General features: G+C 36.4%; 1 protein-coding gene and 1 non-coding gene across 11 annotated transcripts in view; one reads left to right on the top strand and one right to left on the bottom strand.

The window, feature by feature from the left end:
• Mctp1 (multiple C2 and transmembrane domain containing 1) overlaps nt 1-13760 on the bottom strand; it is a 530774-nt gene that overhangs the window by 135346 nt on the left and 381668 nt on the right. The gene's annotated exons all lie outside the window — the stretch shown is intronic.
• Nucleotides 3323-3443, top strand: LOC138833056 (small nucleolar RNA SNORA28). The gene has a single exon (XR_011373773.1). It is a non-coding gene; the product is annotated as a small nucleolar RNA SNORA28 (small nucleolar RNA).

The following is a 13760-nucleotide window of genomic DNA, read 5'->3' as shown; positions in this document are numbered from 1 at the left end:
GAAACGAAAGGAAATAAAAGTGTAGAAACAGCTGCAAAATTAAAAGGTGCTAGGGTCTCTCCCCCTCAGCTCCCACCCCCAGAAGACATGAGGGGGATTTATTGAAAAACTCTTACTATTCTAGTAAGAAAATGTCTTGATTTTCTGTTTCCGACCATAATGAAATTACACACACTCTCATGCAAGGTCTAAGACTGTGACTTGGTAAAAGGTGTGCTTTACTTTAGAAGCAAACAAGTTCTCCGTTAAATGATACCAGATGGATTGGCTAATCACTAAAAAAAAAAAGATCATTTCATGTTGATTTCTAGTTTTACTTCAACTTTCTGATTTATTTAGCTTTTTCAGCAAATTTAATCATTGATAATATGTTTCAGGAAAATCTAAGGAATAGTCACAAAATATTCCACTTAAAATATCTTTGCAAATGGTAAAAACAAGGAAAAAAATTCAATTTAATAATGTTCTTCCTTAGCCAGGAACTGGGGGCTCATGGCTGTAATCCTAGCTGTAATCTCAGAAGGCTGAGATCTGAGGATCACAGTTCAAAGCTACACCAGGCAGAAAAGTCTGTGAGACTTTTATCACCAATTAATTACCCAAAAGAGCCATTAGTGGAGCCGTGCTCCAGTGGTAGAATGTTTGTCTTGAGTAGAAAAGCTCAGGGATAAGGCCTAAGCCCTGAGTTCAAGCCCCAGGGCCAGCACACTCACAAAGTAAAATATAAAAATATATCCAATAACTAGAAGGGCTTAGGAACATTTATAAAATAATAATACTCAAAACTTAATTAAGACAGACTTTGTAAAGTAATAGTTAGAATTGCTCTGATAAAAGAGTTGCAGGGCTGAGAAGGTGGCACAGATAAGAGCACCAAGAAAATATTCCATCCTAAAGCTGAAGGTACAAAAGCTTGGCTCTTCCACACATGCACAAGTAAGACATTGTTTCATAGTGGGCACCAGAGGAGAGCAACATTTTGGAAATTGCCACCATGAGCCCTGCCCAGCCCATCTGAATGAGGCAAAGAGATTGATTTGTGAGGTAAAGACAAAGGTCATGGCCCTGGAAAATAAAAGAGCTAGAAGCAGCTGCTCAGTCTATTTCAAATACGACACATAAAAAGTTCCAGCAAGTACTGCAAAGCATCACTCTCCTCCTATATTTCACTTTATCTGCATTTTAGATATTTCTCCATCAACACGGCCATGGGCAGTGTTTCTCATTCTTTCAAAGAAGGCAATGGGGAGATAAACGTTTTAAATCTTCAAGAAAAAAAAATTGGAAGCAAAAGCGAAGATATCTTTTAAAAATTTCTTCATTAATTTACTTCTCCAGCTACCCTCCTCCCATCCAAGTGCCGTGAAGGGGAAAGGGCCACCCAGAGAGCTGCTTTTCCTTCTGAGCCCACAGAAAAGTCTCCAGGATAGCATTGAAGGAGGAAGACAGATTGAAAGGTGTCAGGATGTCATCCTGGATGAATTCCTGGCAGCACCCCAACTGTCAGTTGTAGAAACTTTTCTCAACTGCCATCCCCCACAAGTTTTACTTTATAGTGACTTTTTTTTTTTTTTTTTTTTTGGTGAGTTCAGGTTTGAACTCAGGGTCTCATGCTTGCTTAGGATGGTGTGATACCCATGAGCCATGCCTCCAGTCTAGGTTTTCACTGGTTGTTCTTAGGGTACAGTCTCCCTTCCCATCCGGATGGGCATCTGAGCTGGGATTTGCCTTCCCATCATAGGATCATAAGCCTGTGCCCTTACACCCAGATTCTGACTGTGGCAGTCTCTCAGAATTTTCTGCCTAGGCTGGCCTGGCATGTGCCACTGTGTCCAGCTATGGGTTAAGAAGGGGTCTTGGGAGCTTTTCTTCTAGGGCTGTCATTGAACCATACCTTTTCAATCTCACTCTGAGCCTTCCAAGTATCTAGAATAACAGGAATTGGTTTATACTGATGATGTCAAACAAAAGATTTTCTCCCTCTCTGCATCTTGTAGGTTTTTTTCTTTTTGATACTGGTACCAGGACTTGCACTCAGGGCTAAGCACTCTTGCTTGGTTTTCTTGCTTGAAGTGGTGTTTCGAGTGCCTTTTTTTGTTGGTTAATTGGAAAGAAGAGTCTAACAGATTTTTCTGCCCAGATCTCAAGTACTGGCACCTGGCTTCCGGTTTCTCTCCCCGCCCGCCCCGCCATCATTTCAAACTCTCCTTCCTTTTCTTGATTCAGTTTTACATTTTCTAATTTATTCTATGCCCTTTTGTGGAAGGAACCTGGTTGGGCCCTTTGGCCCCATTTTACAGTCGAATAACCTGACAGGATTGTGATTTTAGTCTTGTACCTCTGCCTCTATTGGACATCAACAAAATTAGAATCACCGAAGGACAAAAACTAAAGTGTGTGCAGGCTTGAGGGCATGCGGGCGTGCATGATGATGATGGTGATGATGATAGTGGTGGTGGTGGTGGTGGTGTGTGTGTGTGTTACCAAGACTCTTGTAATTCTAATGCATATCCAGTAGTGTGGACTGAAGGAAATCAGTAATTTTCAAAATGGAGGAAGGGACCATGTGCAAGGCATGCAGGCTGTTTCTAGAAAAGGTTAGGAAATTATTTTTTCCCTTAGCCCCCAGAAGGCACTATCCCTGCTGACAACTGTAGTTACTCCATTGAGATTGATTTTGTTCTTTGGACCTGTATAAGTGGAAAAGAATAAAATGTGTTGTTCTAGATGTGGTCCCTTTATCACCACCCATAATATCACCTGTAAATGTATTAGGAAAGCAGCTTCTTTTGTTGTTGTTGGGTTTTTTTTTGTCAGTTGTGGGGCTTGAACTTGGGGCAAGGGTGCTGTCCCTCAGCTCTTTTGGCTCAAGGCAAGCACTCTACAACTTTTGAACCATAGCTCTACTTTCTTTCTTTCTTTCTCTCTCTTTCTTTCTCTCTTTCTTTCTTTCCTTCTTTCTTTCTTTCTTTCTTTCTTTCTTTCTTTCTTTCTTTCTTTCTTTCTTTCTTTCTTTCTTTCTTTCCTTCCTTCCTTCCTTCCTTCCTTCCTTCCTTCCTTCCTTCTTTTTTGAGTGGTTAATTGGAGACAAGAGTCCTCCAGAAAGCTTTCTGTCCAGGCTGGCCTTGAACCAGGATCCACAGATCTCAGCCTGAGTAGTTAGGATTGCAGATGTGAGCCACCAGTGTCCTGTGGAAAGCAACTTCTTGATCCTTACTCCCTTCCTACTGTATCAGAAAACTTGGGAGCTAAGCCCAAGTTTCTGGGTTTTTAGGAACCTCCTCCATCATTTTGATACACACTGGAATTTGAAAACAAAGACCACCAATACCTTTGTTAATATAAGACTCCTACCACAATTTGTGTTTGCTATAGTAAGAAAGTCTAACCTAATCCAGTGTTCTCTCTTCCACAAGATAAGCCATTTTATAGCCTTAAACTGTATTAAAAATAATCTCCTACCAAGCAGCATTACCATTGCCTGGAAAATGCACACTTAACCTGCTGAGTTACATCTTGGATTTTCACAAGATTCTTGAGTGAACTACATGTGCACCCAATGCTGAGGAGCGCTCTTCTCAAAACTTATTCCAAGTTCTATGCACTAACTGGCCTTTATGATTTTTATGAACCCATGCAGTTGTTCTTCACTTCTCAAAAGTGGAACTCATTCATTTTTTCAGCTGTTAAAAGATAAACGAAGTTGATTTTCCTATGTGTTCCCAGGTCTAGGTATATTTTCAATGCCTTTGTTTCTGTTCTAATTGTATTTTCACATCTCTAGAGAAAATGAAGACTTAAAAGGTCAAATTCCTCATGTTTTCTTTAGCTCAGAGATGTATCCATGTTATTCCTTTGGAAATGGGACCTCAGAGGCTTGTCAGAAAACAAAGATGGATTCTTTGCCCTTTGCTTCTTTCCCACACAAAGGAAAGGGTTTCTGGAGGTAGAAAAATGTCCTTATTGACTACAATTAAGACAGCAAGGTGTATGTTTGCATAAAGACATATACATATATGTCTTTATATATATATATACACATATATATATACACATATATATATATATATATACACATGTATGTGTGTGTATTTATATATGTTGGGGCTGAGTAAATTAAAGAGGGAAATATCATCCTTACCAAGTCAAGTTCATCACCCCTCAGGGTCAATCCCTGATTTGAGGATGCCCCAGATGTCTCTGTAACAGAGGGAGCTCTGTTACTTCTTGTGATTATTCTAAGACCAGGAGGGCCAGTGTGATGGCTAAAGATCACAAACCCACCTGCTCAAACACCTGTTTTCCACCCTGTTATTTTCATCTGCTACTTCAGCTTCATTGAGCTCAGATAAGACTGATCGCCTGAACAGGCCAGTCTTTCACCTGTTTGCTACCCTAGCCTAAGCCTTGCTGGTGGGAAGGGTGGGGGAGCAGACCAAAGGAAGGGCTGTCAGATGGTCTATATTTGTAACAAAGAGGAAGATTATTTTCAAAGTTATAAAGAGAACGCTGAAAGCTAATGATTTTAAAACTATGCCTGCATATGATTACAACCAATACAGAAACCAGCCATATTTAATAAAGGAACACATCACTGAATCTTACAGCCATAGTCTTTGAAAAATAAAGTCTAAAATTCGAAAGTGTAAAACTAAGACATGAAGAAGTCTTCTTCCCAGTATGTTGTAACACTGTTCAAAACTCCTTAGTTATTCTCATCACTTCTTTCTGAGCTCTCCGCGCCATGGGGGTCACCCTGGGAGAAAATGCCTTCTCTAACTACTTAAGATGTGAATATTTGTTGTGAACCAGCTGCAGCTCTAATAACCACTGATCCATGGAATCAAAGGCTGCTCCTCACAAACAAGGAGCTCTTCTTGTTCCTGGAGCTGTGCTCTGTGACCTTCGAAGGTAATATCAAAAAGTAGGCAAGGCAAGGACCAAATACAATCCCAGCCATAAGGCTCTTATTGTGATTGAATTAGTTTCTAACTTCAGAAAAGTGGGTGAGAATTTTATCAGCAAAGGTGGTAACTGAATGCAGGACAACTTCCAGGAAGCTGAACTAATTCCTACAAAGTGAGATATGCCGTATTGTTTTTATTGATTAATACCTGAGACTTAAAATTTGGGCAATATGAAATGTGTTATCATGCTTTTGATGGTCAAAAATTAGCGCCTGTCCTTTCTGAATATAATTTTCCATAGCAAGAAATACAGTCATTCAGAAACTTTTTCATTAAAAAAAAGAATCACTGAAATAAATCTGGCTCTATTTTATAAAACCCAATGGATTCCTTGGTAACAAAGGTACGTATACAGAAATGAAGGTGTATTAGACATTCATAGGTATTACAGACTTTTGTTTTTAATGAGAATTTAGTGTAAATAAATTCTATTTTCCTCAAAATTATGACTAATAACAAAATATGAACTTTCCATGGGCACTTTATTCTACTTGCATAGCAATAATGGAACAAAATAAACATTTTATTCTGGAAGTGATAGCATTTAGCTATTTAATTTAACTATTAATTAAAAGTGGCATTTAACTATTAAATTTAATGATTTTTTAAACTTTTTTTTTCCTGGGGTGACTATAAATTTGTACTGTTCCTTCTGCCTGAAATTATTTTCTTGACCTTATTTGAAACCAAACTCCTATTCATCCTTCAAGACCTAGCTCAAATAACCTTCATTTCTCTGCAGCCTGCCTCCATGTTTGCTTCACAGGGGTCAGGCCATCCTCAATATGGAATTGCAGTCTAGTACCTGTGAGCACCTGAGAAGAATAGGGAAAGGAGAAATAAAAGAGCAAAAGTAGATAAAATATGGACAAACAGTCCTAACATAATGGGATTATCATTTTGATAATAACCCAAAAGTTTAAATTCTAAAAACATTGTGTACTATTTGCAATTCATGAATTAGAAATAAAGGTACATTTTGGTATGGAACACATGCTCTGCAACTGTTTGAATTAATACACTGCTGTCAGTTATCCCAAAGACTCCTGCAAAGAAGGGAATTAGCTTCATTTGCCATTTGAACAATATATAGTCAATAGCAGTATTTATTTAAAAATAACTAGGCACAATATTAATGCAGGTACCCTTGGCTTTTAACTATTCTTCATAAAAATAGGATTAAACAGGGCTAAGCTGATAAGGTCTTGAGATGCTGACAGATTTATTTCATTGCATGGGAGAGAGAATGCCTGAATTCAAGAATGTTCTTTTGTAATCTTTGCTATATAAGTACTAAAATGTGCTATAATTTAGGTGATTTATGAATTTCTTTTCAGCTGAAGGGTTGTATGAGAACCTAAGTATTATCTTTCATACAAGAGGCCTCATGATTTTCATGATTCCAGGTTATGTACTCAACCATTCTGCTGTCTGCCACCTACACGAGGTCACAATGCAAAGTAAAGTCACCCCTGAGCAAAATTGTGAACTTTAAGGCCAAACAACTGCATAAATAATCTGTAGGCCACTGTTTTAAGACTACAGACCATCATCAAAGTCTGGAATTTATGCAAATAACACGGCTTACATTGAACGGATCTGTTAATGGTGCAAGCTTTTCCAGCTAAAAGCAATGAATAAATGAAAAGTTTGTGTGGTGCAAGATTGCCACCTACAGGCCATACTTCAAAATGACAAGCAAGACAATTGGTGCTGACGGGGAGAAAGAGGAACAATTTTACTTATGGCATGTTATTTACCCACAGAAGTACAGGAAGATGTAAACATCTTATGATCCACACTGAAGTATGCTGCGATAGTTTTTAATTTAACTTTATAGTTGAATTTTAGAGTTTTTGAACCATCTTTCCCCCTTTTCCACCATGTGTGGAGGTTTCTTTATCTTAGTGGGATAAAAGTTCTCTTACTTCCTAATAAGTATACAATATTCCTAAACCTATATTTGTTATCTGTGAGAGTCCATAGAATTTATGTTGATAATTTAATACTTTGGTAGGCTGATTAATCATAAAATTTGGAGTTCATGTTCCAAGGTTTGAACAAATTTGAGAAGGAAGGAGGTAGAGTATATTACATACTCTGTGATTCTATATAGCATTTAGGATAAATTTATGCAAAAGTGCATAAATATTTAGAATGTTTTTTAAATGTTTTTAAATTTGGAATATTTTTAAATAGTTATTTTTAAATGGTATTTCCTTAGAAAAATACAAAATAAAGCTCAGGTAATAGTCTTGTCCTTCCTTTACAAGACAAAAATCTGATTTCCACTGGTAAAATTACCAAATTTTCAGTAATTTATATAACATTTTCCAAAAATGTTATATAACATTTTTCTAAAATATGAAAAATGACTCTCAAAATGCAGATCTATAATGGCTAGTCATTAGAAATGCATTTCCCTTCAATTAGAAAAAATTCTGATTCCGAGGAGACTAGACTTCAAAGCTGAATAATATACTATGGATAAAACACATCAACAATCTGTCATTCCATATGTAAAAGTAAACATACCATAATATTACTGTGCATGCCATAAACAAGGCCAGAGAAACATTTGAAAAGGTAGAACAAGGTGTTTTAAAATCTCATTGTGTTTTAGATGCTATATAACATTGTCAACTGATACACAAAAAAATTTTATCCATCTTTTATACTGCTGTTTACATGATCTAACATTCTGCTTGCCTATCCAATGAAGATATTTCTCATGTTTTTAATTCTAAACAGAATTTAGGGCAAATTCAGGTTTGTGGAAAAACCTTAATAGCGAACTATTCTTATACTTGATTTTGGTTTTGAATGATACAAAATTTAAATCACATAGCTTTGAAACCTTTAAAAGTAGTAATATTTGACAAAAGTCAATGAATTAAAGAGTTCAAATAAAATGATTACAAAAAAGCACTTACTAGAAATAAATGTGCTAATCTATTCTGATTTAGAGACAGCTGTATATTGTTCAGTGTTTCCTCTTTGAGTATGAATTCTAAGCCAGGAGGAGGTATAATCAATATGTAACAGAATCCATAATGTTAGCTGTGGAAGTAGATAACTTGCAGGTTTCTTTTCCCTGCACTAGAAACCTCTAAAGAGAAAATGTTTCCTATGTGGTATTTAATCACATAATGATTAAATGATCTCAGTTTTATTTTAATTAAGTAGATAATCTTTTTATTAGAAATAGTTCTCTATAATTCATTTGTTCAGGAGATATTTTTTAAAATTGAGGCTAGAAGCACATACTATCTAAGAGCAGATTTGTAACAAATCTTCCATGAAATGTATATTTAATTCATTTAAAATACTTTAGTTCGTTATATACTTCTCTAAATTAGATTCATTTTTAAAAACTGAGTTATACATTGTTTAGTGAGTACAATTGTGAACAGAATTAGTGAGAAAGTTCAGGATATGTGAGAGAATTATTAGTTGTTAAAAAAAGAGGATTTTAATATTTCCTTCTTAGGCAAACTAGATTTTAAAGTTATTATTATTTGCCGGTCTCAAATTTATATGTAGAGCTTTATGTCTACTATAACATAATTATGAACCATAATAAAAGGGATGAGATTTCCTATCAGATTTTAGAAGGTTTTAGCAAGAAAATATAAAATTGAATAATAAAAATTGTATTATAATTGGTAGATACTTCTAAGGCTACCAAAATCAGTAAAATCATCAATCATGTGAAGTAGTGTTATTATTCTATGCGTATAGATACAATGCTGACACCCAGGTACCCTACTAAATGTGTATGTTGCTCTACTGTGAATTAGGTACTGGGAAAATTGCTCATATATGAAATAAAGTTATTTTTTTAGCATGCAAATATTTAGCCCTACTTTTTGTTATGTGTGTATTTTTATAGCATGGTTAAAACGGAACCCACATTATCAAAATTTTAGAACTGTCCTTTTTAGCAAGGGATGATACCTTTAGCTTCTATCTGCAAAACTTACTTGTAACATACTTTTAGAAAATGCCAGCCAATAAACTACACTAAAATAATCTTCTTTATAAAAGCTTAGTGATCTTTGACATCATTCACTATTCTCAAAGCCATAAAAGAACAGATAACAAATATATGACTCACAAATTATCAATTATGAAAAATAATCTGGTTCAGAAAGCTGCACTAATGTACAAAGATGGATCACTTGTCACAAACCAATAAAGGCTATTGTTTGTGAATCCAATATTTGATTTTATCATTTACGTTGGGCAACTTAAAATGATTTTTAAACCACATTACTTTTTGAAAAAAAATTGCTATAAAGGTGAACACGGAGGTTGTGAGTATGTGGGGGAGAAACTATATGTAATCTGTCTTCCTTGAAACAATTTATATTCTTACATTACATCCAGCTTCCAAATCTAAATCACAGAGAGTTGACCAGCAAAGATGGAGGCACTAAGAAAAGCACTCTACTCTGATCCGTGGAACTGAATGGGTTTGACTCTGTTCATTCTTTTCATGTGCCATTCTGCTGACTAAAAATTTGCAGCTTTAATGCCCTCATTATACAGAGAAGGTTAAATGCTGTGTTTCTGAGTGCAGTCTGTTATACTTCTTATGAAGATAGCAGCTTTTGCTTGCTTAGGATTTACACACAGAAAAGCACAACTTACTGAGCCCAGGAAACCTTTCTGACAAATTCTCTTCCTGGTTGTTTTGTATTTATTATTTTCATAATAGCAAAGGAAGAGGTATACTTCCCCTCGGGAAGAAGGGTACTCCTTTGAGTGTAGACCAGAAACTTCCTATGTGGCCAGTCCAATGCTCTGCCTGCTCTCAAATATCTCAAATATATAAAGCCTTTTATGCTTACTTGTATAGCAGGACTTGAATGCCTAAAAAAGTCTGAAGTGTATTGGTCACAAGTCAGTGAGTGTATTATTTAGGGGCAGACATATTTCCTCCTCTAGATCACAGATTTGATCATTAGATGATCTGTTAGACATTCTGAAGTTATAGAAAACAAATCCTAAGGGATGGTACTGGGTACAGGTGAGTCACAGTGACATAAAATACGGCAGATGCAGGTAGAGAGCAGCAGAGATCCTAGCACAGATAATGGATCATACCCAAATGTGTATCTGGTGTGAGCCTAGGAACAGTGCAAGAAGAATGTGTTTTAAGGGCAGAAAGCTAGTCACATTTAAAGACACATCATTGCTTACACAATACTCCTTTCCTATAGAAGTCTTCTCTCTCTTTTTACAGTCATTATGTAATAAACAGAAAAAAAGAAGCCCCAAGGGCCTAATTATATATGCCAAAACATCATTAGGAAGATTAAATACTAAACGCCAAATCAATCTCCAACAGCTTGTTTGAGGGGTAAGAGTTCATGATTTTTTTGCTTGAGGTCACAGGCTCACGAACGTCCTTGGATAGATTCATACCTGGACTCTGAAATGAAGAGTTAGGGGATGCATCTACTCAATTACAGAAACTGCTGGCTAACAAAGACCTGGTGCACTGAGTGAATAGAAAATGTGCTAATGGACAGGGTTGGGGTTTAGTACAAGAGTAGTGCTAAGATGTTGGATTACCTAAGTTTGGTTCCATGTTCCTGGTCAACAACAATACTGTGAAGTTGAGCATTTCTATGACAACTATTGAGCTTGCTGACTGAGGAGTAGGAAAACAACTGGAGATAAGAGTTTCCCCAAATAGGGACTGGGAAGGTGGCTCAGTGGTAGAGCGCTTGCCTTGCAAGCCTGAGGCCCTGGGTTCGATTCCTCAGCACCATATAAGCAAAAAGAAAAAAGCCGGAAGTGGTGCTGTGGCTCAAGTGGTAGAGCGCTAGCCTTGAGCTGAAGAGCTGAGGGACAGGGCCCAGGCCCAGAGTTCAGGCCCCACAACTGGACCCAAAAAAAAAAAAGAGTTTCCCCAAATAATATATGAAATAATATGTGATCCACAGTCTCTACAATTTGTGACCCGGAGACTCATTAACCGAAATGTTTATCTTGTCTTTGAGTGTTTGAATAGGAGCCCTTGCAAAGCTTAAATCAGACTCTTCTGAGAATAATGTTGCATAGACTTCATTTTTGAGAAGGGTATAAAGCTATATATATAGAGAGAGAGATTATATATACATATATAGACACATATGTATTGATTTCTGTAGGTTTTGGATGGGGCCAGCCTCTATCTAATAGTCTAGATGATAAATTTCAGCAGATGGGTGTTCCATTATCCACAACTTTAGACAAAAAACATCTTTCTTTTCCAATGTTATTCTAAACAAAATTTCAAAACAGGTGTTAGGTGCTAAGGCTGTAACCAAAATATTCTGATAAGACTTCCCTCGGAAATATAATGGTTACATAGCCCTTGTATAGTTTAACAAACCCCTATTTTCTCCTTTCTGTTCCATACAATGTGCAGTCTATTTGCACCCATTCAGGACTAAATTACAGATAAAGTTACAGCAAATTTGTTTTCTCAAAAAAGCAGTCAGCCCTAATATCCCTTGAGTAATAAAAGCCTTGTCTTTCATTCAGAGCTAGAACTGGCATAATTTTCTCCAAGAAACAAACTCTACTTCCTGTGACAATGGCCCTGTTCTTAAATTCTGAATGGGATACAGCTCAATTTGCAGATGTTCAGGTAGAAAGGTAAAAGGGCATTTGACCCCCCAACTGGCAATTGTTGCTGTGGTAGGTAACTTCAGTCTGCAAGTTATATCATTCTATTAGATAAGCTGCCAGAGTTTTCAGCTCTGAATTACCAAGGTAAGCTCAAATGAATCAATAATTTATACAGATATATCTCATTCATTCTGATGGTATAAAGATACACACTAACAGCCTGCTGCACCCATGAACAAAGCCAGAAAGATTATTTTGAAAGAAAGGGAAAAGGAAAACCATTTATCTATCTGAACAAAACCATTACATAATAATGATCTATTGGCTTATTAATTTTACTTTTCAGCTGTTTTAATAGTACAGTGAGATGAATAACCTATCTATGAATCTCAGTAAGGTTGCTTTGACAAATATCAATACAACATTTAAAATTTTCCAGATTGAGTTTTAAGATATAGTTTACATAGTAATAAAATATCAACCATTGGAAAACAATTCATGTACCTGATAAGGTCACATTAAGCAGTTTAATTAAATCCCTCCAATATTTCTGTACCATATATCAGAATAAAATTACTTTCCAAAGGATGAGAATCAAATACATTTAGGGACTATACACTAAGAGTACTGTTAATATAGCCTTATGCTGTTAACCATTACCTGGGGAAAATTATATAGTGTTTTATACATTAATACTATGACATTTTTATTAACTCATAATCCCTGTGCTAACAGTGGTGTATTAAACAAGTAATAATTAAGAGGGCGGCAAATATTAAAAATGCCTATTTAAAAATTCTTCAATCATGTTAAAGGGAATCTTCTAGCACATGAATTCCTCTGAAGAAATGCAAAACTGAAAACCAGTGTGACTACAACATAAATTCATCATCATTAGGATCATTTCAGTATTTCCATAATTTCTGGTTATGATTAACGTTGAAGGGAGTCTGTTATCTAAAATGTGATACAAATCTCTCTAGCAACTTTAATTATAAATAGGGATTGTTTCACAACAGATTTGAAAGTGTATGTGTGGATAAGATGCATTAGAATTTGGTCACCTGCCCATTTCACCTCTTTGAGTTCAAGGCCAGACACGTGTCTGGCCTGAATACAAGAACCACTCGCATTCAGACTTAGGAAGGTTGTGTGCAAAATTAATTGGGCAGTGGATTCGGCAAGAAGGAGGATAGCAATTAGAGGAAACATGCAGGTACCCTATTTTCCATCCTGTGGAATCAATCCCCTTGGGAAATACAGGAAATGATAAAAGTCTGTAAGTCTAAGGGAAAGAAAGAGAGAGGGAGAAAGTGAGAGAAGAAGGGGGAGGGAGGGAGAGAGAGAGGGAGGTAGGGAGGGAGAGAGAGGGAGAGAGAGAAGGAGGGAGGGAGAGAGAGCTTATTGGTCTCTACCTAAGATCCTTAAACCTTTACATGTGATACTCTGGGCTACTTGCCATACTGATTTAACATTTGTAGCCTTCCAATAAAATACAAAGGAAGCAGAGGAAGGAAGACAGAGGAATAATGGAGTACCCCTTCTTGATGGTCAACAGTGAAGGGGGAGAAATGTTCTCACACCAATCTCAATATGATCATGAGACATAATTAGCAGGAATCTTACATATGAATCTCATAGCAGATAGAGGAGGGCAGAGATGTATCCTCCATTCAACCCTTTTATGATGCCTGCTAGACTACATTTATTCTCAGCTTCATCTGATACAACTGCTAAGGGTTTTGCTTACGATATCACAGCATTAACTTCAAGTTTTGCTGTGGAAGGCATCTGAGTCAGTCATTCCACACAGCTTTATTGAGTGTGCATGAAAACAGGGGAAGACCTGTTAATGGCAACTGAAATGCATCTCAAGCAGAACAGCCTGAATTTATTTCCTGTCACTGGCTCTGGTAATGGATTAAAAATACTGACAAATGGCATTTTTCAGTTTACAGTCTATTTTATGTCCTAGCTCCTTAAACTTAAGTTAAACATTCTAGTCAATTAGAAATAGAATTCAAGTATTATTAACTACGTTGCTGGTTTATATTTTAGAATAAGCCATGCATTTGTAACAGACACTGATGGAACTTTTTTTTTTTTTCCTCCCCTAGGAATTGCAACTCCATTTTTCAGTCCAGTATAGAATATGTTTCATTTATAACT

This window comes from Dipodomys merriami, unplaced genomic scaffold, assembly GCF_024711535.1.
Source record: "Dipodomys merriami isolate MVZ:Mamm:240054 unplaced genomic scaffold, mDipMer1.0.p SCAF_20, whole genome shotgun sequence".
NCBI lineage: Eukaryota > Metazoa > Chordata > Mammalia > Rodentia > Heteromyidae > Dipodomys > Dipodomys merriami.
The sequence above is the reverse complement of the archived record's forward strand: the minus strand, read 5'-3'. Positions and strand labels throughout refer to the sequence as shown.